A 22,896-nucleotide genomic window follows, 5' to 3' on the forward strand; every position below is an offset into this window, starting at 1 on the left:
ATCTACTCACTTCAGTTTTGCCCTAAATGTACCAACTTCTGTCCCTTTCCTCAGCTACAGAAAACATCAGTGACACAGGAACTACAGAGAAGGCTGAGGACTGCAGCTGTCACCCACACCACTGAATGGGTGCCTAAGGAACCCTCTACAGGGTCATGTAAGCCTGCTGCTGTCTGGAGAACATGGCATCAGCCTAGAATACACCAAGCCTGACTTTGAGTATGTACTTTTCAAGGCAACACATTGGAAGTCAGCCTAGATCACTGTGATCATCTTGAAAGGTCTTGCTATCCTGCCAGCATCCCAGACAAACCTGTGCATGTTTAAAAAGCAAATGACAGAAGCATGCAGACACATGTTAGGAATCAATTCTTTACTAGCCTTTCAAGGGCAAAAGAGGACCCTCACCTTCCGGGCCCTGTGCTTTTTGCAGACCATGATCTTATGGTATTATCACACTGTGGAAAAGCAGGAAGGCTGCTGCTGTACTTTACTCTCCATCACTACTCTGTTTTTATCAGTGACAGCTCATCTTCATATTAGCACCCACACAGGAAGGCACACAGTGGTGACCTGAGACCTTGCAGTGCCCATTCCCATTGCCCCACAGCACAGTACACACATAGACCCAGGCGGAACCCAAGTGCCTTCCCTATGAAACAGAGAGAATGAGCATTTGCTCATAGCACTGACACCTCACTCTGAGACCTTGCATAAGTATTTTCAGTTCTTCAGGCCTCAGTCAGATCCACTGGAAAATCTTAACAGTCGTACGGGCTTGAAGGATTAACACCCTTATTTCCTTTAGGGTGAACAAGGCTAAGGAAGTAAAGGGATTTGTACAAGATAACAACTGAATTAGAATTGGGACTGGAACCTCAGTCTACCGAGCCCCAGACACTGTTCTTTCCATGGTACTTTGTCACTGCCAGACACCTAAATTACCACCTCCTGATAATCTCTTTTCCACATAAAAATTTAGAACAATACCCAGCAGCCCACAAAAAGATGCTATCACTCTTTTACAATAAGTCCTTTCTAAGGCTTTGCCACTGGATTTGACCTTATCAAGAGAGTAAACTCTAAATCAGTTTAAACAGACCTTTATTTGCATATAGATAGTCAAATGGCATATATGCCAGCAAGTTATCATGCAAAGTCAAAGACTCACCCTGCCGTAGAGGATCCCAGAGCCCTGTGGAAAGGGAACTGCTTCTGAAGAAGAAATCAAGGTGGAGAGCCAACTGCTTCCCTCCCGCCTCCCATCCCCTGCCCACTCCCACCCAAAGGCCAGTCTCTACCAAGCTGTTTGGCAACTCTGTTCAAGACAGCTTAAGGTCCAGGAGTGGATTGGGAACAGTGAACACGCTGGCAATCATTTTCCTTTCCCTTGAGCCCAGACTTCAGTGGGCGTACAATGTGGCATTTTGCTTCTGATTTCAACCACTTCTCCAACAATTTAGCAGGAGAAAAATAAGAGCCTGTGCCAGCCCAGGAGCAGCCAGCCCCTAAACCCCCTGCCTCCCTGGCATGGAGGAACCCTTGGTTACCAAGACCAACTCCCCACCCCAAGACCTACGGGGCAGGCCACAAATTACCTATAGGACAACACAGGAAGGTTTAGCCTATGTTGAGTCCCAAGGCAAGCAGATGGGCCTCCGATCCTGGTGAAAGCAGCTTAAGATATCTATGGATGGACAAGCCATTTTATTTTAAAGCCACTCACAGCAGTTATTTGAAATTAACATTTGTTTGCTCTGGTATAGGTGTGTATTAGTCCGTTCTCACATGCTATAGAGAACTACCTGAGGCTGGGTAATTTATGGAGAAAAGAGGTTTAATTGACTCACAGTTCCACAGGCTGTACATGGCGGAAGGTGAAGGGGAAGCAAGCACATCTTTACATGTTGTAGCAGGAGAGAGAGAGAGTGAAGGGAGCAGTATCACACACTTTTAAACAACCAGATCTTAAGAGAACTCACTCACTGTCATGAGGACAGCAAGGGGGAAATCCACCCCCATGATCCAATCACCTCCTACCAGACCCCTCTTCCAACACTGAAGATCATAATACAACATGAGATTTGGGTGGGGACACAGAGCCAAACCATATCACCATGTAGTTGCTAGAAATGGGAAGTCTAGAACACAAGAAAAGGAACATCGGGGTATATTTTCTTCATTTTTTGGTTTTCCCCTGCTTTCCTGGTCTTGCTTCCCTCACTCATCCTCCACGTAACTGACAAGTAATACAAAACACTATCTCAATGTGTCATCCCTCACAGAGAGTTGTCCACAGCTCCTCAAATCTTCAGCATAAAGTCCCCATGATGTTGCTTTAGATGGCAATACCAGCTTCTTTTTTGCTGCTCCCTCACCCCACCCTCTGCCTCAGTCACTAAATATCCTTTCATGAAAGATCCACTGGGTTCTTAAAATTTCTTCTATCAAGATGCATTTTTTTTTTAATGTTTGTCTTTCTGGCTAGATGATGAGCACTGTACTGGGGACAGCAACTTCCGTCTCTGTGTCTCCATACCCAGCACCTTGTGAGTAGAACACGCTCAGTAAAGGTGTATTGATTTCATTATTCATAAGGGCAGGAATTATGCCATATTCCTTTTTTGATCCTCTAGGTAATAAGTTGTCAAAAGTAGTTGATGAATAAGGGAATAAACCATAAAATGTTATGTCCCCAACTGAAAGAAAGTATTTGTGCTTTGTCCTCACACATATGCACATCCAAAGACAATGATTCCAACATGGGCCTTGTCTTTAAAGAATTCATTGTGCCCTGCAGTTCCCAGACAGCTGCCTGCCGCCTGTTACTTGTGTTCCATCCCTTCAGGCCTGAGGCACTGCTGCCTCCTCTTCCATTTTTGACTTCAGGCTGTTACACGCTGCCCTGCAAGCTTCCTCCACTCCAAGTGGCACCAAAGCAGGAATGAGCTCCAGTTTGGAGATACTGGCTCTACAGACAGGAGCCACTGGGAAAGCTCGCTAATATTTTCAGCTGGGTAGCTATAGCTCTAACCCATGGATGACACAGGCCTCTGGAAGGCCTCCACATTTCTCATACATTTCTATGAGAACAAGCCTTCATTATTGTCTCATCAAAGTAGCCGCAACAGTGGTGGGGCAGGGGGTGGGGAAGTGGGAACATATAAAATAAGGTATGAGGGTGGAGGTTAAAAAGGATAGCCACTTTACTTTCATATTTTAATTCTGCCTTCCCCAGCCCAAAACATTCACTTTGCAATAGATGTGATAGGCTGACATGTGTGTATGAAACTTAGTGAGGCTCACTGGCATTTCCCTAAAATTATCAATAATTGTCTCCCAGGAAGCAGTGGACTTTAGCCAGGATGTGGCATGGTCTCCAAAGTTTGCTATCAGTCGTTTCCATGGAAGCCTGCATTTGTCAAAGGGCCACCGGCACACCCAATAGACACATTCTGGCAGGTTTGTGAATTGCTACGACATATAAAGGCAGGTCTGGCTTGAATTCCTAGGCTCCAGCTCCTCTGTGGAGTTCTGGTCACACTCACGACACAAACCATCTGGAGCCTCACTCTGGCACTGTGTTATTTACTCGCAGTCCAGGTGGAATTAGAGCCATAACTCACTGCCGTCCACCCCTCTTCTCTGTGGACAGCACCATACCTCATCTCAGCACTTGCTCCCTTGCCATCCATCAGCCATTCCAATTTGGGAATCACTTGCCAAAGTGGATGTTTTTCTTTGGAGATTATTGTTATAAATTAACGTTTTAAATTTTGGGACCAGTTCATCATTTTGGGAGACGTTTTGCCTTTTTTCCCTTATTCTCACCTGTCTCAGACTTAGGAAGTGTGAGACACTCACTTATGCTGCTCCAGTTTTCCCTTCCTCACTTCATAAAGAACTCCGGTAGCCAACAGACCATATGTCCCAACCCCTTTTGCTTCTCTGGGATGTCATCACCAAACAAACAAATAAACCAAAAATGAAAAACTCTTACCAGCTCAAGGTCCTCAATGAAGAAAGCCACTGCTAGTCAGTTAACCTTGAGCACATTACCAAATCTCTCTGTGCTTCAAGTCCCTCAGGATGAGGCAGAATAAAGCTAAGTCTTGACAATTGTACTGGGCTGTACTAGGCCATAGTGAAGGAAGGACTGGCCTTCTGTTTGGGCAAAAGAGGGAAAGGCAGCAGGCCATGTCTGAGAATTGGAAGATTATAAGGAGTTTGCTGTGGCTGAAATCTAGAGCACAGGTGGTGGAGTGGAAAAAGATGAAACTGAAGAGGTGTGGGGGAGTCAGATGATGAAATCCCTTGAATACTTTTTTTTTTTTTTTTTTTTTTGAGACGGAGTCTCGCTCTGTCACCCAGGCTGGAGTGCTGTGGCGGGATCTCAGCTCATTGCAAGCTCCGCCTCCCGGGTTCACGCCATTCTCCTGCTTCAGCCTCCGGAGTAGCTGGGACTACAGGCGCCCGCCACCACGCCCAGCTAGTTTTCTGTATTTTAGTAGAGACGGGGTTTCACTGGGTTAGCCAGGATGGTCTCGATCTCCTGACCTCGTGATCTGCCCATCTCGGCATCCCAAAGTGCTGGGATTACAGGCTTGAGCCACCGCACCTGGCTCCCTTGAATACTTTCTAAAGAAGCTTGGATATGTTCTTCAGAGTGATATTCCTATCAGTCGTTTAAGGTTATAAGAAAAAGAGTCATCGGTTTCGAATTTATTTTTAGAGATATCATTGTCAGAAATGTGGAGATTGGATTGAAGAGATACAGAAGTAAAGGGTAAAGGTTCCAAAAGTAAAAGTAAAGACCCCAGTTAGGGACTACGGCAGCTGGGCAGGTGAAGATGAATGGTTGCCTGAACCAAGGTAGTATAGGAGACCCAGAAGAGAGGACATATTTAAGAAGTTTTTAGTGAGGTCACAGGGAGTGAGGAAAATGAATGGCTCGAACAAACTTTCCAGTTTACTTGAAACTTGGAAAACTGGATGAACAGCAATGCCACTCACCAACGTAGGGAAAATAGGAAGTTTTCAGGGAAGGGGATGAGGAAAAGAAATTTGGTCTGAGGCTATTTTGAGTAAGTGCCCATGGAATACTCAAGGGGTTTTAACTAGTATCTTAGTATGTTTTGTGCTGCTATAACAGAATACCACAGACTGGGTAATGTATAATAAACAGACACTTATTGGCTCTCAATTCTGAAAGCCAGGAAGTTCAATATCAAGGTGCTGATGAGAGACTTGCTGTGACATCACAAGACGGAAAGGCAAAGAGAAGGCAATGGAGATGCTGCAGAGCTCTTTTATCGGAAACCCACTCCTGTGATAACGGCATTGATCCATTAATGGGAGATGAACCCTCACGGCCTAATCACCTCATAAGGGTCCCATTCCTGAATATTGTTACAATGGCAATTAAATTTTAACATGAGTCTGGGAGGAGACAAGCATTCAAATCATAGTAAGTAGGCAGGAGAACTTTCAGGGAAAAGTCTGAACTGGAAAATGGAGTTGAGAGTCATTGGTGTGTACAATATACAGAACTACAGAACTTGAAGACACAGTAAGATGAAATCATCCAGAGGGCACATGTGGCATGAGAGGAAAGGTCTGCAGTTGAGACCCTGGGTAATCACTAACTAAAGGCAGACAGAGTTTAAAGAACAAAATGGCCACTGTGTCAACAGCAACACAGACAGGAGTCTGGTAGGGCAGAAACAGGAATGAAGTGGGCTGGGGAATGAATTCTTCGAGAAAGCAAATGAGGACAGTGAATGTGTCTCTCAGGAGGCTCAAAGCAGAGACACACAGCCAAGGGAGATTGTTGGTTGGCTTGTGCGCTATTGTTGTGTTTTTAATAGCTTTTATTTTGGAATAATTTTAGATTTACAGAGAAGTTGCCTAGACAATGCCGTTATTCACATTGTTAACATCTCTCATTACCACAGTACATTATCAAAACTAAGAAACCAACATGATACAGTACTATTAACAGGATTCCATGCTTTATTTGACTTTCACCAGCTTTTTATCAAAGGTGTTTTTTCAGTTCTAAGATCCAATCCAGAGTACCACATTGCATTTAGTTGTCATATTTCCCCAATATCCTCTGGTCCATCTTTCTTTGATTTTTATGACCTTAACAGGCTGGAGGAGCACTGACCAGGCAGCCTCTGGAATGTCTTCTAATATGAGTTTTACTCATGTTGAGACTGGTGTTATGGGTTTTGGGAAAGAATGCTATAGAAATGTCCTTATCACATCATATCAATAAACATGATATCCACATGACAACATTGATGATGTTAACTTAAATCCCTTGGCTAATTTCTCCAAGGATTGTAAAGTCACTCCTTTTTCCTTACCCTGCTCTCTGCTCTTTGAAAGTGACTCACTAAGTCTAGCCCACACCCAGGTATGAGAGTGGAGCTGAGGGTGGGAAATAAGCTTCACTTTTTCTTTTGTTTTTAAGATGACAAACATCTCCCCAATTCAGCCTGTAGTCTTCATTGTCTTCTTTATCTTAAAATTGCAAAATTTGGCATCTCCAGCACACAGTAGAATACTTGATCATATGACATTTGATTTTGTTCATCTGTTATTTCGCATGTGTTATTCAGGGCTCTAGGCAAAACAGCTTAATAAACAGCCTAGTGCTCATACTATACTCCTTCCTTTCTTCAACCGTTTTGATTGCCATGTCCTATCATTTTTACCAACTACATATCTCTTAAACTCCATCACAGGTGATCATTGAAAAAAGCTTTGCCAGATCAACTGACTCCTAAGTTCCTTATCTTTTCTTCCAGGTAGAATCCCATCCTCATCCCTGACTCCTAGTATATACAGAAGGACAGCAATAGAAATACGACTCCCTGAAGGTGTTCTCTGATATGGTTTGGCTGTGTCCCCACCCAAATCTCATATTGAATTGTAGCTCCCATAATTCCCATGTGTTGTGGGAGGGACCTGGTGGGAGATAACTGAGTCATGGGGCAGTATCCCCCATACAGTTCTCATGGTAGTGAATACATCTCACAAAATCTGTTGATTTTATATGGGGTTTCCCTTTTCACTTGGCTCTCATTCTCTTTTGTCTGCCACCATGTAAGATGTGCCTTTTGCCTTCTGCCACGATTGTGAGGTCTCAAGCCACATGGAGCTCTGAGTCCATTAAACCTCTTTTTCTTTAAAAATTACCCAGTCTCAGCCAGGCGCAGTGGCTCAAGCCTGTAATCCCAGCACTTTGGGAGGCCGAGGCGGGCGGATCACAAGGTCAGGAGATCGAGACCATCCTGGCTAACACGGTGAAACCCCGTCTCTACTAAAAATACAAAAAATGAGCCAGGCATGGGGGCGGGCGCCTGTAGTCCCAGCTACTCAGGAGACTAAGGCAGGAGAATGGCGGGAACCCAGGAGGCGGAGCTTGCAGTGAGCGAGATGGCGCCACTGCACTCCAGCCTGGGCAACAGAGTGAGACTCCGTCTCAAAACAAAACAAAACAAAAAAAATTACCCAGTCTCAGGTATGTCTTTATCAGCAGTGTGAGAATGGACTAATACATTCTCCGTACCTATGGCCAGTCTCTAGTGTGTTAAACAGGATACAGAGTGAAAGCACAATGCAGCACATGAACCTAAATGTTCCTTTCTCAATTGCTCTTCAATTCTTAGGACCAAAAGCCTCTGTTTTGGCTTCAAAGCTTAGAGTTTATCCTGAAGAAACAGCTCATAAAATGTCCCATTCCTGATGTTTCCACAGAAAATCCCAGAAATACGTGTTTGAACAAGAATCTTCTCTTTTCCCCATGACTATGCTTGCAGGGTAGCTGGGAGGTCAGGAAAAGACAAGCAAGATAACTGGTTCCAGAATCTTTTCTGCCACTAACCTACTATGGGAACCTGGGTAGCCATTCCAACTTCCACACCTCAAGTACGGCATTGGTAAAATGAAGGGTTTGAGCTGGCTGATCTTAGCTCATTCAATTCAGTCCACCAGCTGCCTTATTAAGTGGCTTCCACTTGATTCCATTTCTGAGATTTCTCTGTTATAGTCATAGAACATTGTGATTGGCTTTGGGAATGTTGTGGGGGAAGCCATATCCCAGGAGAGTCACCTGGAAAAGGAATTAGGGCTGTGCAGGTTACATTCCATTCCAACTTGGTGAATTGCATGAGATAAATGTGAGGAATCCCAGAGGAAAGAAGGGGCTCCTAACCTCTTGAGAGACACTGCATGCTTCTTCCCAGAGGGCTAGAGACTTGGCAGCCCTCAGTTGCCTTCAGCCTTATCCCATCAAGTGGAGTTAGCTTGTGTTGAGCTCGCATGACAGATGGCTCTTTGGGCCTCCAGAGTGCACCTCAGCCATCACCAGATTGTCAAACTGCAAACAAAAGCCATTCATTGCCCTCATCTCCTCTCTTGATTTCTTCCTAGCTTTGTAATCTTTAAAGCAGAAGATAAGCCATAACTGTCAGAGGGTCTGCAATCTCCCGCCTGTATATGTGAACAATACTTTTCTGAACCTCAAAGATCAATGCATATGATTAAAGAATATTTTGCTATTCTTGACTGCATAGACAGTATAGGTAATGTAGTTTCAATACTGTTATTTTTTTTACATCACTTCAGGGGTTTCTAATCTCTTCTAAGAATTATCAAAATGAGATTGTCTTAGAAAGTTTGGATGAAGGGCTGCCTTGCACATATTTACTCTTCTCCCTTTTCCTCTTACTGTTAGAGGATCCCTCCTGCAAAGAGCTAAAACACTTATAAGATGAAAGAAGAAAAGAGAAATGAGGAGAATACCTGGGCAAACTTGCTTTCAGGTCGAGGAGATAGCCAGCACGGTAGGAGGAAAGGGACCTGGGATCGGACTTCCACCTCAAATGTTACATTTGCTGATATCTAAAATCCAACCATTAGAAATTCATTACTTCAACAGAAATGTTTATTCATAATGAAACAAAATCCCTCACAATGTCTAGACCCAAGGTTGTTTTCAATCACTGACACCTTCAGGCAAAGGCTTTGATATCAGGTGAGCGATTACTGGAGGAGTACAGCATCATGTGTCTGAGAAAACAGAGGGGGCATAGGACCCAGATGCTCCCTAGTGGGGTGTCAGAGTGTGAGATCTTCTGGCTCCCTCTAATTTTCCTTTCTCCCAAAGAGAAAGAAAAAAACACATAGAAGGACATGGCCAGTGTCATGGTGGCAGTGGCATATGTCTTTATCCACTGCAGTGGGAGCAACTGGGCACCTCTCCCATTAGTCAAAAAAGCATGAACTGGGAATGCAGGGGCCTGAATTTTACTTAGAATTTCAACTATAGAGTCAGAAGGAAGGTAGCATAATCGCTACCATTTTTCCCAGCTTAAATGGTCTATGTTGACTTCAGATTAGCAGATATTTTCCCAAATTGAAAGGAAAACTAGGAAAGACAAGAGGAGGAGGAAAGACTGGGATATAAGGAAGATGAAGAGGAAAAGAGAATTGGAGATGTAAATGTAGATGTAGTCTTGTTGAGACTGCCCATATGCGAAACATATACCTTCTCTACTGGTTCCAGGAAACATTTCTCTCTTTCTCCTCTGTGCTTTCCATTCCAATATAGTAAATCACATTCTAATGTGCCTTAGATTCTCTTAACAGCTTTAATTCCACTTGTGCCACAATTTACAAAATAATTGAAAATCCATTATTTTATTTGATCTCCCACCCCTCTAAAACAAGAGGAAGAAGAAGAAAAAGGAAACCTATGAATTTGGCAGGAATTCCTATTCCCTTTCCCAGGAAAACATCCTGGGGCTCAGTGATTTGCAAAAACTCTCACATATAGCACATCGTGGGGTCAGCTGGACCCAGACTTCAGTCACCAGTCTTCATCCTTGACAGGTGCTCCTTTCTTAATATCCAGTTCTGTGGCGCTATCAGGTTTCTTGAAGGTGTCTTCAAGCAAAGCCTGCTGAACATGAATTTTATCTCCCTCATTGACTGTTCGAACTTCTACTCCAAAAGAGCATATAAAAATGAAGCTTAGAGTTAGCTTAGCTGCTTATATCATTGGTAGGACAGCAGTTTTCAAACTATACTTCTTACAGCCTTAGAGATCCACCAAGCATCTCCTGAGCTTCTGGATGTTTTTGAGCTGTGCAGCTGGGTGCTCTAGGCTTTCCCCCTGATTCCATCTGAGAAACTCCACTTTTATCTGCTTTATTTACTGGTCTCCCTGTAGGTATTAAGAAGTGTTTGAGAACCACTACAGGGCAGGTTGTAGTCTGTAGTGTTATTTCCAGCCTGAACCCAAGTTCTAGTTTCTTTACATGACATGCCAATAAATCTCTGCTTCATGGCCTCCCAATAGAAGAGGTAAGACAGAAGCAGCCCATTGGTCTTCAAGACATATTGTCATCTGTCACATCAGGATGCCCCTAGGGAGTCTTAAATCCAGAGAAACATGGGAGTCGTCATTTCACATCTTAAGACCCTTTGATGAGCGAAACCTCATTACCACGCGTACACAGTAGCTGATATTTTACACAGACTAACTGGCCTGTTTTCATTCTTTTTAAATACCCAGAGGTATCCCACCTACATGAGGAGCTGAAGGCCTACAAACTGACTATAAAAAAAGTTTGCACACTACACAAGTGCTAAAGAGCACCTGAAACCACTTTGCGTCTATTTGTTTTGCCCCCTAATATGAACACTGGTATATTAGTGTTTCTTTTGAATTCCCCTGGGTTTGGATATTATACACCCAAGTTTTAGTTCAAATTGAGTTTTCACAGCTGGATTATAAACCAATGGAAATGTTGACCCAGCACCAACTATATCATTCCAAACAGGTGTTGCTTTAATTAGCTTTATCGTAAAACAAAATTAAAATTAAAGGAAAACATTTTAATGTGCCTAAGACTTTCTTATGGTCTTAGAGGGAACTGGCAAATTGTTGAGGACTTTCAAGCCTTATCTCCTTTTCTCAGAGGTTCTCTGAAAAATTCAGCAACACTTCTGAAGCTACAATAACATACCAATGCTTTAAGAGGAGAAAATATCTGGCTACCCTGGCATTTTTGCCAGTGAAGCAGAAAGTTTTTAAATGAAGGGAGAGAGGCTTCAAAGTCCATTCCCCTAAGTCTTAGATGTCTTACCTCAGGCAGGGAGAAGACAGAAAGGTAAGGCTTGGGATGTTATTCCTAATCTGAAAGGAGATTATCACTATGTTCCATGCAAAGACAAAGAAGTTCTCTGCCATTTCAATTCAATGCAGAAAGCATGGCTACTGTGTACTTATTAGAAAGGTGGAAGAGAGGTTGCAGAACTCCTACCCCCAAGATGTATTCAAGCTCATTGTCTCACACATAAGAAGCCATTTATAGAACAAATTAAACGTGTATGAATTAGCTCAGGTGTGTCAACCTTTCAGCCAGAAAGCACAAACTTCCTCTGCACGTTTAGGATGACTTTCTGGAAGAGGAAGCTGAGTGAGAGGCTAGGTTAGGAGACTGACTGTGTAGAAAGGAGGCAGTGGAACAGCTCAGCCTGTTCTCTACCGTGCCATCCATTGTTCTCTACCGTGAAGGCCCACAATTCTTCTGAAGCAACTTCCTTCTCCAATGCCTCTCTTCTCTGCTCTTCTGGGGTGTGTCTGTGTGTGTGTGTGTGTGTGTGTGTGCACACGCGCACCAACCCCACCCCCCTAAGAGAAAGAATCTGATTGGTTACCAGTCACCATTCAACATGGGGCACCTCTATCAGGCAGTTGTTGCACCACGATTCCTAACAAGCTGTTGGTCCAGCCTATAGAGCAGCAGCACTGTCCAACAGAAATATAATGCCAGTGACAAATAAAAGCAACATATGTAATTTTTAATTTTCTAGTAACTACTTTAAGAAAGTAAACTGAAAAAGGTGAAACTAACTGTAATAACATTTCATCTAACCCAGCATATCTAAATTTATATTTTAACAAGTGTTGAGTAAAAACAAAAATAGTAATATGTTTTACTTCTTTTTTATATACTAAGTCTTTGAAATCCTGTGTGTATTTTATACTTGGACCATATCTTAATTCAGATTAGCCACATTTCCAGTGCTCAATAGCCACATTTCCAGTACTCAATAGCCACATGTGGCTAGTGCCTATTACACAGAACAGTATATTAAGTTGTTTCTGGCCAGAGGACTAACCTTTAGTTGCAACCAATATTGGTCAGAATAACAGGATCAAATGATATAATATGCTGAGAGAACTACCCCCATTTTCTTCATGAAAGGTATTAAGGGCAAGAAGTGCATTCAGGGTCCCACAATCCATTCTCCTGCTTGTCCAAAGATGGTGTCAGTAGGTCTCCACCATCAATTAATATAAATAGGCTTCTTCCTAAGCTGTACTGGTACTTTTATTCTGGTCTTCTCTATTAATAGACTAGAGACTACCTTTGTCTTTCTCCTATTTCCCAGTGATCCAGTAATTACGTTTACTTTAACAGCATTGAGTCTAGTTTTTATGTCACTGCCAAAGTTACCTTCAGCCATTTTTAATAACCCACATTCTCATACACATACATGCACCCAGGCTCATGTACATTTATCTCCATAAAGCTTGTGATATATTTACCATATTTTATAAGACTTATGACCATAAAAAATTATTCAATAAATTTTATCTCCTCTTATATACACTTTACTTAGTACATACCTCTATGGCAGCATTTATTACTATTATGGTAGAGATGTGTTTATTCATTTCCCCTTCCAGATAATGCACTCAATAAAGTCACTCTTAAATTCCCAAGGCTTAGCAAAGTATCTGGCACGTAAATACCAATAAATATGTGATGGTTGAATAAATAAATGAATTATTATATTCTTATTTATCTTGAAAATTCTCAGTTGAACCTGATTATAAATGGATAAAGATGTTAGAATGAAGAAAAATTTAAAAGTACATATAAAACTTTGCATAATCATCTGTATAATCTTTTTACCCTGATTATTTTGCTTTAGAGAAGGAACTACAAGCTTTGCTTCAAAATAGAATAGGCTCAAAAGGGAACCAAGGTGTGCGATACGGTGTAACAAGAGCACCACTGAATAAAGAATAAGGCGTTCTCCTCTCAGGCATTACAATTAATTTGCTCTATGAATGTAAATAAGTCCCTATGTTGTGTTATGTTTAATGTTAAAGCACTCTGGTTAGTTGATTATAAAAGTCCTGTCTATGTCTAACTTTCTATGATTATAGAAATTCAAAAGTTGCAGATGAATAACACTTAAAAACAATCTGAATCAAGGCTTTTATTATTTGCAATGGGAAAGATCTTAATTGATAATGGAGTATTTGATACTTTGCTCTGCTATTACTTGTTTATGTCTACATCTCAAATTAGACTAAATTCTTCACAGCAAAGACATTATCTTGGTATAATTAACAGCTGAAACAGAGAATGGCACAGGCTGGATTTGAATAAAAGTTTGACTATGAATACATGCATGAGTAACAATTACCCATATCAAATACACAGGATTGCCTTTGCTAAACAGTTAAAAGCAGGTGGGATGATGGCCCCTATTTGTGCTATGTTTGTTTCAGACTTAAAGTCTGAATACAAATAAAAAGTTCTAACACTCCCACTTTGTGTCATATAGGCAGGAAATTCTTCCAATATATTTATAATTTATTGAGAAAGACATATTGATGTCTTCCATCATGATTGTGAATTTACATATATGTCCTTGTTCTCACTCATAAGTGAGAGTTGAACAATGAGAACACATGGACACAGGGAGGGGAACATCACACTGAGGCCTGTCAGGAGATGGGGGGAAAGGGGACGGAGAGCATTAGGACAAATACCTAACGCATGTGGGGCTTAAAACCTAGACAATGGGTTGATAGGTGCAGCAAACCACCATGGCACATGTATATCTATGTAACAAACCTGCACGTTCAGCACACGTTCTTTAAATTCCATCAAATTTTGCTGTTTTTGAAGGTATTTTATTAAGTGTAAGCAAATTTCAAATTGTTGTGCCATAATAGTGGATTAATCATTTTATTTTATTTTTTTTTTTATTTTTTATTTTTGAGACAGAGTCTTGCTCTGTCACCCAGGCTGGAGTGCAGTGGCGCGATCTCGGCTCACTGCAAGCTCCGCCTCCCGGGTTTATGCCATTCTTCTGCCTCAGCCTCCCCAGTAGCTGGGACTACAGGCGCCCGCCACCTCGCCCGGCTAGTTTTTTGTATTTTTTTAGTAGAGACGGGGTTTCACCGTGTTAGCCAGGATGGTCTCGATCTGCTGACCTCGTGATCCGCCCGTCTCGGCCTCCCAAAGTGCTGGGATTACAGGCTTGAGCCACCGCGCCTGGCAGATTAATCATTTTATCAGTAAGAAATGGATTTATCTGTGTAATGCTTCTTGCCTTAGAGAAGATTAGTAATAGTGTAGCCACATCATCTTTCTTTTGATTAAGGTTTGCATCAGAGGTGTAAAAGTTAAAACAACAAAGTTTTAACACTCAGAATTTCTGAATGTTTCACAACATTGCAAGCCCTTAATAGCTGGCTCTAGTATACTACTGGTTTGCCTAATACAGCTTTTCCATACTTTTACTTTCAACAATTTTGTCTTCTTATGTTTAAAGTGCATCTCCTTTGAGCAGTATATGGTTGGACTTTTTCCATAATCTAGCTTAATCTTTTTTTGTTTTGTTTTCTCAAGGAAAAGTCTTACTCTGTCACCTAGGCTGGAGTGCAGCAGCATAATCATAGCTCACTGTAGCCTTGACCTCTGGGGCTCAAGTGATCCTTCCACCTCAGCCTCTCAAGTAGTTGGAACTACATATGCACACCATTATGCCCACCTAATTTGTTATTTTACTTTTGTAGAGATGGGGTCTTGCTATGCTGCCCAGGCTGGTCTTGAACTCCTTGGCTCAACTGATCCTCTTGCCTTAGCCTCCCAAAGTGCTGGGATTACAGGTGTGAGCCTCTAGGCTACTTTAGTCTTTTAATTAGGATATATAGGCCATTTACATTTAATTGAACTACTAAAATATTTAGGTTTATATTAATATCTATTTTTCATCTGTCACATTAATTTTGTTCCCTTTTTCTCCTTTGTTGGCCTTTCTTTGGCTTAATCAAGTATTCCGTATTACCTATTACTGCTTCTAGTAGTTCATTAAATAAATATTCATTTAGTTTTGTTTTGGTGGTTATCTTGAAGACTACAGCGTGTATTTTTTATTTATTAGAAACTAATACAAATTTGTGCCTCTACCCCTTCACTGATGTGGAAAGAGCCTTGGAAACCTTGAACTTTTGAACATTGAGATTTAAAAGGCCCTGTATCTGGGGCCCTCCAAGACTATCCCAAGTTTTTATTATTCACTAGGAGGATTCACAGAACTCAGAATATAGTTATGCTAATAGCTATGATTGATTACAGCAAAATGATACAAAACAAAATAAGCAAAGGAAAAATGTACATATAGCAGAATTCAGAGGGAACCAGACACAAACTTCCAAGAGATCTTTCCCAGTGGAATTACACAAGAAGTGCTTAATTCCTGTAGCAACAAGTTGTGACAACACTTGTCAAATGCTTGTCTACCAGGAAAGATTATTAGAGACCTACCACCCAGGATACTTATTAAATATTGGTCATATAGACAACTTCTGTCTAGCATGTACCAAAATTTCAGACTTCCAGAAGGAAACCAGGTGATCAGCATAAACCATATGGTTCACACAAACTCTTTACACACAGTGAGCCACTCCTATTGGCTCAGGAAATGGTGGGAATCCTCCTCAAATCCAAGTTTCCAGATGCAGAGCCAACCTTGCAAGCAGGCCTTTCTACTGATAGCAGTCTAAGGACTGTTATACTAGTTTTTCTATTGCACAACCCTCTGTATCCTTCCTGTTATTGTTAACATGTATTTAATTTCTACATACACTGTAAATCTCATTAAATATTATTGTTTTCTAGTATCAATATTAATTTAGATTTACCCATATATTTAACTCTTCTATTGTTCTTCATTTCTCCTTGCATTTTCTGTGTTTCTGACTGAAAGTTTCCCTTAAGTATTTCCTGCAGGGAAATGAGTAGGGAATGAGTTCTCTCAGCTTTTGTCAGGAATGCCTTTATTTGTTATTTGTTTTTGAGTATTATTTTTTTACTGGCTATAGAATTCTGACAGGTTTTATTTTGTTTCAGCACTTTAGAGATATCATTCCATTGTCACATAGTTCCCTTCATTTCTGTTGAGAAGTGAACTGTTAGTCTTAAAGTTGCTCTTTCAAAAGTAACATATATTTTTCCCCCTTTGGTTATATTTATGATTTTCTCTTCATTTTTTGACAGTTTTACTCTGATATGCCTAGGTTTTGGATTTGCAGTGCTTCTTGAATAAATTCTCAGCCATTTTTCTTCAAGTATTGCCTCTGCCCCATTCTCTAATTATGCTAGGTTTAGACTAATGACTCTCAATTTGGAAAATTTTGTCCCTAGGACAAAATATCCATAAAACAAACAATTATTTGGCTCAAAATGCCAATAGTGCAGAGGTTCAGAAACTCTGTGTTAGATTTTTCACCATATTTTATGTGTCTCTGACATTATTTTCTCTAATTCTTATGCTTTTTTGTCTTCATGCTTCCCTGTGAATATTTTCTACTAACCTATCTTCTAGCTTACTGAGCTCTTCTTTAGCTCTGTCTAATCTGCTATTCACCTATTTCTTAATATCAGATATTAAAACTTTATTCCTAAAATTTTCCATTTGATTATTTTACATAGATTCTAATTCTATAATGAAATTGTTCATATTGCCATCTATTTTATTAAACATTAATTAAAAGTATTTTTAAACTTATATCTAATAATTTGAATATCTGGGTTACGTATCTCTTTATCTTGTTTATTTATTGATCTTGTTTCTTAGAATGCCTAATCATTTTTTATTGAATGTGAGAGATTGTGTATACAAATTTTTAATGCTTTGAATAATGCAGTATTCTTTTAGGGGGGATTCGGCCTCTCTTCTGAAGGCAGGAGGAGACAGATGGTGGAACTGACTTGAGACGATTTACATCACTGGAAAAGTTGGTCTACCTCTGCTTGTAGAATATAACCTTCCAGTGGCCCCAGCTCAGAGCCTGAAGTGTCTGCAATGACTCCTCCTCTTTTTCAAGTTTTAAACCCAATTTTTAAAAAATTTCTTGGCACCATGTGACTGCCAAAGACTCTGCTCTGCTTTTCAGTTGTTACTGTTTAGCTTTGCAGCTTTTTGCCCTATATTGCTTAATTATCAAATGCCCAGAGAATAAAAATGGTGCCAAATATCAGGCTCCCTTTTCTGTACCTTTCTTCTCTCCAGGATTTTAGCCCTCACATTTTAGCTGTCTTGGAAATCCAGAATTCCAACATTTTGCTCCCTAGACCTTAACATTCCCTAAAGCTGTACCTCTTCTCTGCCCATTAGAAGTGCTCGTCTGATGGGCTAATGTGACGGTTGCAGATACTAGGATGAAAACACTCTTGGCAGACCCAAATAAACTGAAGCTGGGAAAGCATGAAGACAGAAGGCTAATGCTTGTATGTCTGAGACAAGATTGTCCCAACGACTTTTTAAAATAATCTCAAAAGAAATTCTTTCATGTCCTTTAAGCATCTCATGCTTTTTATGACTTACATTTTGCATGCATGCACATATTTCTATGACCAGATTTAACACTAGAAATTCTTTAGGACTGCAGCAATTCAGATAAAATGTTCTCAGAAGAACGCTTGCCTAGTAACGGCATCTCCACCAATGAACTGATGCCAATTCCAGCTTTGAGCCTACAGAACCAATAAAAGTCTTTCTAAGTAGCTTATGTAAACCTCTCCCTTTTTGCCAAATAAAAGCTTCCTCTTACCTTCTCCTCTTCAGGTGTACCTGAGACTTGCCATAGCTGTGCATCCCAGGTTATAATCCTCTTTGCTTACTCTTGAATAAAATCATTAAATTAAGAGGTAAGTTTTTGTTTTGTTTTGTTTTGTTTTGTTTTGTTTTGTGGTTTTTGAAACTGAGTCTTTCCCTGTCAGTGGTGCGATCTTGGCTCACTGCAACCTCTGCCTCCTGGGTTCAAAGGATTCTCCTGCCTCAGTCTCCCGAGTAGTTGGGATTACAGGCACATGCCACCACACCCCGCTAATTTTTTGTATTTTTAGCAGAGACAGGGTTTCACCATGTTGGCCAGGCTGGTCCCTTGACCTCAAGTGATCCCCCCACCTCGGCCTCCCAAGGTTCTGGGATTACAGGCCTGAGCCACCGCGCCCAGCCCTAAGAGATAGTTTTCTCTGATATTTCTTTTGAGGCTGACACTTATCCCATACTAAAAATTGTCAAATGTCCTGACTAGAAAAACAGCATGTTCACCTCACTGAGCTTTCTTTCTTCCGGTATCTGGCCCCTCAAGTCCTTGTGTTAGTGGTGCCATCATGCCTTTAGTCACTTAAAAATATCAGCCTTCTCTTCTGGTTGTTTCTGGCAGGAGTTTTAAGTCTGCCACAAACTACTGCATCATAGCCAGAAGTATAAGTCTATATTTAGAAATTAGGTTAGACATAAGGAAAATACGTATTTTTCTGTGACTATTATTGGACACTACACTGAGTCATCAAAGGTAGAAGTAGTCTCCTGCCCCGTTTAAAAGCTGGAGGAACTTCCCAGGGACCTGCAATAAGTAAAGAGGCATATATCGTAGGGAGGGGTGCAGAAAGAGAGTCAGCAACACAAAATAATTTTTCATGATTTCTTGTGACTCTACAGATCTCTCAATTCTGCTAATACTTGAACATTCAGAATGTGAACACAACATGTGTTTTATTCCCACAGTTCTCATTTTGGTTTGCACATAATGCAGAGATAGACAATTGCAACCTAAAGTAGAAGAATGAAAATATAAGGGCTCTATGTTTGCATAATATTTCCAGTTTGATTACAGTCATGAAATACAGTATATTTGTACTTTTTACTTTAAATCCTATGAGTGGTTTAAATTTTTTTTAAAAAATATGTTTTCAGAATAAGGAGATTTTAAAAGGATTTCATACAGTCTAGGAATTTCAACTAAGGTTTTCCAGCAACACCACACTCATACCACCTCAGGCATTTGCCAATCTGTTATAAAAGAAAAACCCTACATGTAGTCACATACAGTCATTGAAAGAGCCTTAAGCACACTTCCTGTGTAAATTGAGTGTGCATAATAAGTGGGAAGTGAATGGTACATGTGTGAAATCTTGGTTATTCAGTTTAAGGCCCAGCAAGATTATTAACATAACTTTGCAGGCTCTGCGCAGCATAGTCAGTGATGACCATTTCCCTGAGATGGATTCAGGTGGAGGGAACCCCGCCAGGAGGAGGCCTGAACACTGCAGGGGCAGTAGCCTGCTTGCTTTTTGAAGCAGCTTGCTGCCTGGCATTACTGGGGCTGGGGGTGCAGGGGTGCAGGGGAGACAACAGGCACTTCTGTAAAAGTGGTTCCAGTGTGTGGTAGGAGACTTTTTTCTCCATCTCCACCTCTCTGGTCCATCTCTTTTAGATGAGCCCCGAGCCCCGAGCCTGTGGGCTTAGGATTTGTGAGGATAATTTGCAAGGGAGCTTGATGTGGTACTAACCCTGAACTGTGGATTCTGACACCCTTAGCTAATTATCTGACTTTGGGTTAGTCCTTCCCCTTCTTTGCCTGATTGTTCTCTATCCTAAATGAAGGGGTATGAGTGAATGATCCTAACAATCGCATGCAGCCGAAACAGCCTTGGGTTCAGGACTCCCTTTGGACAGTTAAAGACTCAGAGTGGCAGGAAAGCCATCTGATTACTTCAGTGGAGTCTGCTCTGTGACGAACTTCTCAACAGGACTGAGCTTTTAGCTTTTCTTCAGCCTTCCGCCATTCAGCATTTTGCCCTGGAGATACAGATAGAGTTCTATGTCTTGTACATTTCTTTCTTTTTTTTTTTTCCTCATTTTACCACATAAGGCTGGGCATAACTGAAAACATAACTCATTATCTACTCAACATCAAAATGTATGTTAAAATTCTTATAGTGCGGCTGGGCGCAGTGGCTCAAGCCTGTAATCCCAGCACTTTGGGAGGCCGAGGTGGGTGGATCACGAGGTCAGGAGATCGAGACCATCCTGGCTAACATCGTGAAACCCCATCTCTACTAAAATACAAAAAATTAGCCGGGCGTGGTGGCGGACGCCTGTAGTCCCAGCTACTCAGGAGGCTGAGGCAGGAGAATGGCGTGAACCCAGGAGGTGGAGTTTGCAGTGAGCCGAGATGGCACCACTGCACTCCAGCCTGGGCAACAGAGCAAGACTCTGTCTCAAAAAAAAAAAAAAAAAAAAATTCTTACAATGGTCATTTTAAAAATTATCTTTCTGTAACACATGCAAAACTGAGCTCCCCAGTGTTCCAGTTCAACAGACAATCAATTCAGAAGAGATTGCAAACAATTTTGATTATTTATTGAAGTCTGAGAAAGTGGCAAAGAGGTATTAAATGCAACATATAGGAAACAATTCTTCAAAATTTGCTTTAAATCATTATCTTTCCAAAGTTTTGCTGATCACAGCATGGTGAAAACAGAGAAAACCTGTTTTCTCACTGTTTCCTTACTGCCAAAAGTGCTCCTAAAATTTAACTCTCAGTGGATCTCACCTTCCTCTAGCTTTCTGCCATCTTTTCACATTTCTGGGTCTCTGCTTTCCCCCAACTATTTGCCCTTCCATAATGTAAATCAGTTCAGCTTGTCTTAGTTTCATTTCAGTCCTCTTTTTACCAGTTATCCACACTGATACCACAAACTCCAGGGCCTAGGAGACAGTAGAACTCTCCTTTAGAAGTCTATGCTTGTTTGCTGGGGGTGGGATGGGGGTCAGAGGTGGGAACTAGGGTCCAAATATATTCTTCTTAAAGCCCTTTAAAACTATCTGTCATAGGGTGGGCAATGTGGTGCATACCTGTAATCCCAGCATTTTGGGAGGCCAAGGTGGGCAGGTCACTTGCACCCAGGAGTTCAAGAGCATGTGGGCAACATGGTGAAACACTGTCTCTACAAAAAATACAAATGTTAGCTGGGCATTGGTGGTGCATGCCTGTAGTCCCAGCTATTTTGGAGGCTGAGGTGGGAGGATCACTTGAGCCCAAGAGTTCAAGGCTGCAGTGAGCCATGATCATGCCACTGCGCTTCAGCCTGGGCAACAGAGTGAGACCCTGTCTCAAAAAATATATCTACCTGTCTATCATATTTGTGTTATGACAGCTCATTAACAGTTTTTTAAAAAGCTACAAGGTAACAAAAATTCTTTTTGGCCACACTTTACTATTCATTTCCTTATAAAATCTACTTTTAGCAAAGAACCCTGCTAAATCAGTTTAGCAAGAACCCTCACCTTCAATATCTCATCACCCTGGATATGTGTTCAGTTTCTTCATCCTCCATCCACCATCCCCAGGTGATGTCTGATCACCCTGGCCTGCCTTCAGCAAGAATTCTCTTAAGTCAATTTAGCCACAGGCCCCCTTACCCCTGATGTTTCCTCTTGGGGATGTTCTATCCTCTGACCTCCACCCTGCTCCTTGGCTATAAACTTCCACTTGCCCATGCTGCATTTGGAATTGAACCCAAGACCCCATTGCAGTGGTCCCTGTGGTTATCACGATGGTGCTAAATAGTCTTACTTGGCTTTAACAGTGTCATTGAATCATGTTTTTTAGCAAAGCCACAGACCTGTACAGGTCCATGGCCTGTTAAGAACTGGGCTGCACAGCAGGAGGTGAGCAGTGGGCAAGTGAGCAGGACTGCCTGCGCTCTGCCTCCTGTCAGGTCAGCAGAGGCATTAGATTCTTACAGGAGTGGGAAGCCTATTGTGAACTGCGCATGCGAGGGATCCAGGTTGCGTGCTCCTTATGGGAATCTAATGCCTGATAATCTGAGGTGGATCAGCTTCATCCCCCAAACTATCCCCTCCCCTGCAACTGCCCCAGTCCATGGAAAATGTTCTTCCATGAAACCAGTCCCTGGAGTCAAAAGGGTGGGGGCTGCTGCATTATGGAACTCAGGTGCAGAAAGGTTAAATCATTTGCCCAAGTACTTACACTGATAGGGTTATAATTCGACTCTAGGTATTTTCATTTCAAATTCCAAAAATTTACCACTTCACTGAACTTCCCCTAACTTTATTTTTCTTTTCACATGCACACAAACATACATGGATGTGTGAGCATGCTCGTGCAAGCATGCACACACACACACACAGAGAAACTAACTGAAACACAGCCAGATATTATTACATATGTTCAGTGTTCTCTCTCTCTCTCTATATATATATATACACACACACATACACACACAATCATGTATTAAATAAACAAAATCCACATAGCCTCTCAGTTTCTGTTTCTAGAAGAAGCCCTGACCTTATAACAGAATAAACACTACTGCTGTGTCAGAGAAATGGAGCTAGCCTCATGTTTCCCCCTGCACTGATGTGCTTTGTTTTTTAAAGCAATTTCCATTTACATTACTATTATTTTCATTGTCTTGATCATCCAAACCTCAAAGGAAAGAGGCTAATGATATTCCCCTAGCCCCCACTCCTCACACTCATGCTGAGAATGGAAGCAGCTCAGATTGACTGAATTGACTCTGCAAACCCTTCAGGAACATTAATGGAGTTGCTACTATAAACAGCTGGAGTTGCCATTTGCATCTCACTCTGTCTTCCTTTTTTTCCTTAAAAAAATTTTTTTTAGAAAAGCACCCACAACACCCTGGGGGAATTTTCCGGGACAAGCTGCAGGTGCTATGGATATTTTCA

The sequence above is a fragment of the Rhinopithecus bieti genome, unplaced genomic scaffold (assembly GCF_001698545.2).
Source record: "Rhinopithecus bieti isolate Rb0 unplaced genomic scaffold, ASM169854v2 scaffold_32107, whole genome shotgun sequence".
In the NCBI taxonomy this organism is placed as follows: domain Eukaryota; kingdom Metazoa; phylum Chordata; class Mammalia; order Primates; family Cercopithecidae; genus Rhinopithecus; species Rhinopithecus bieti.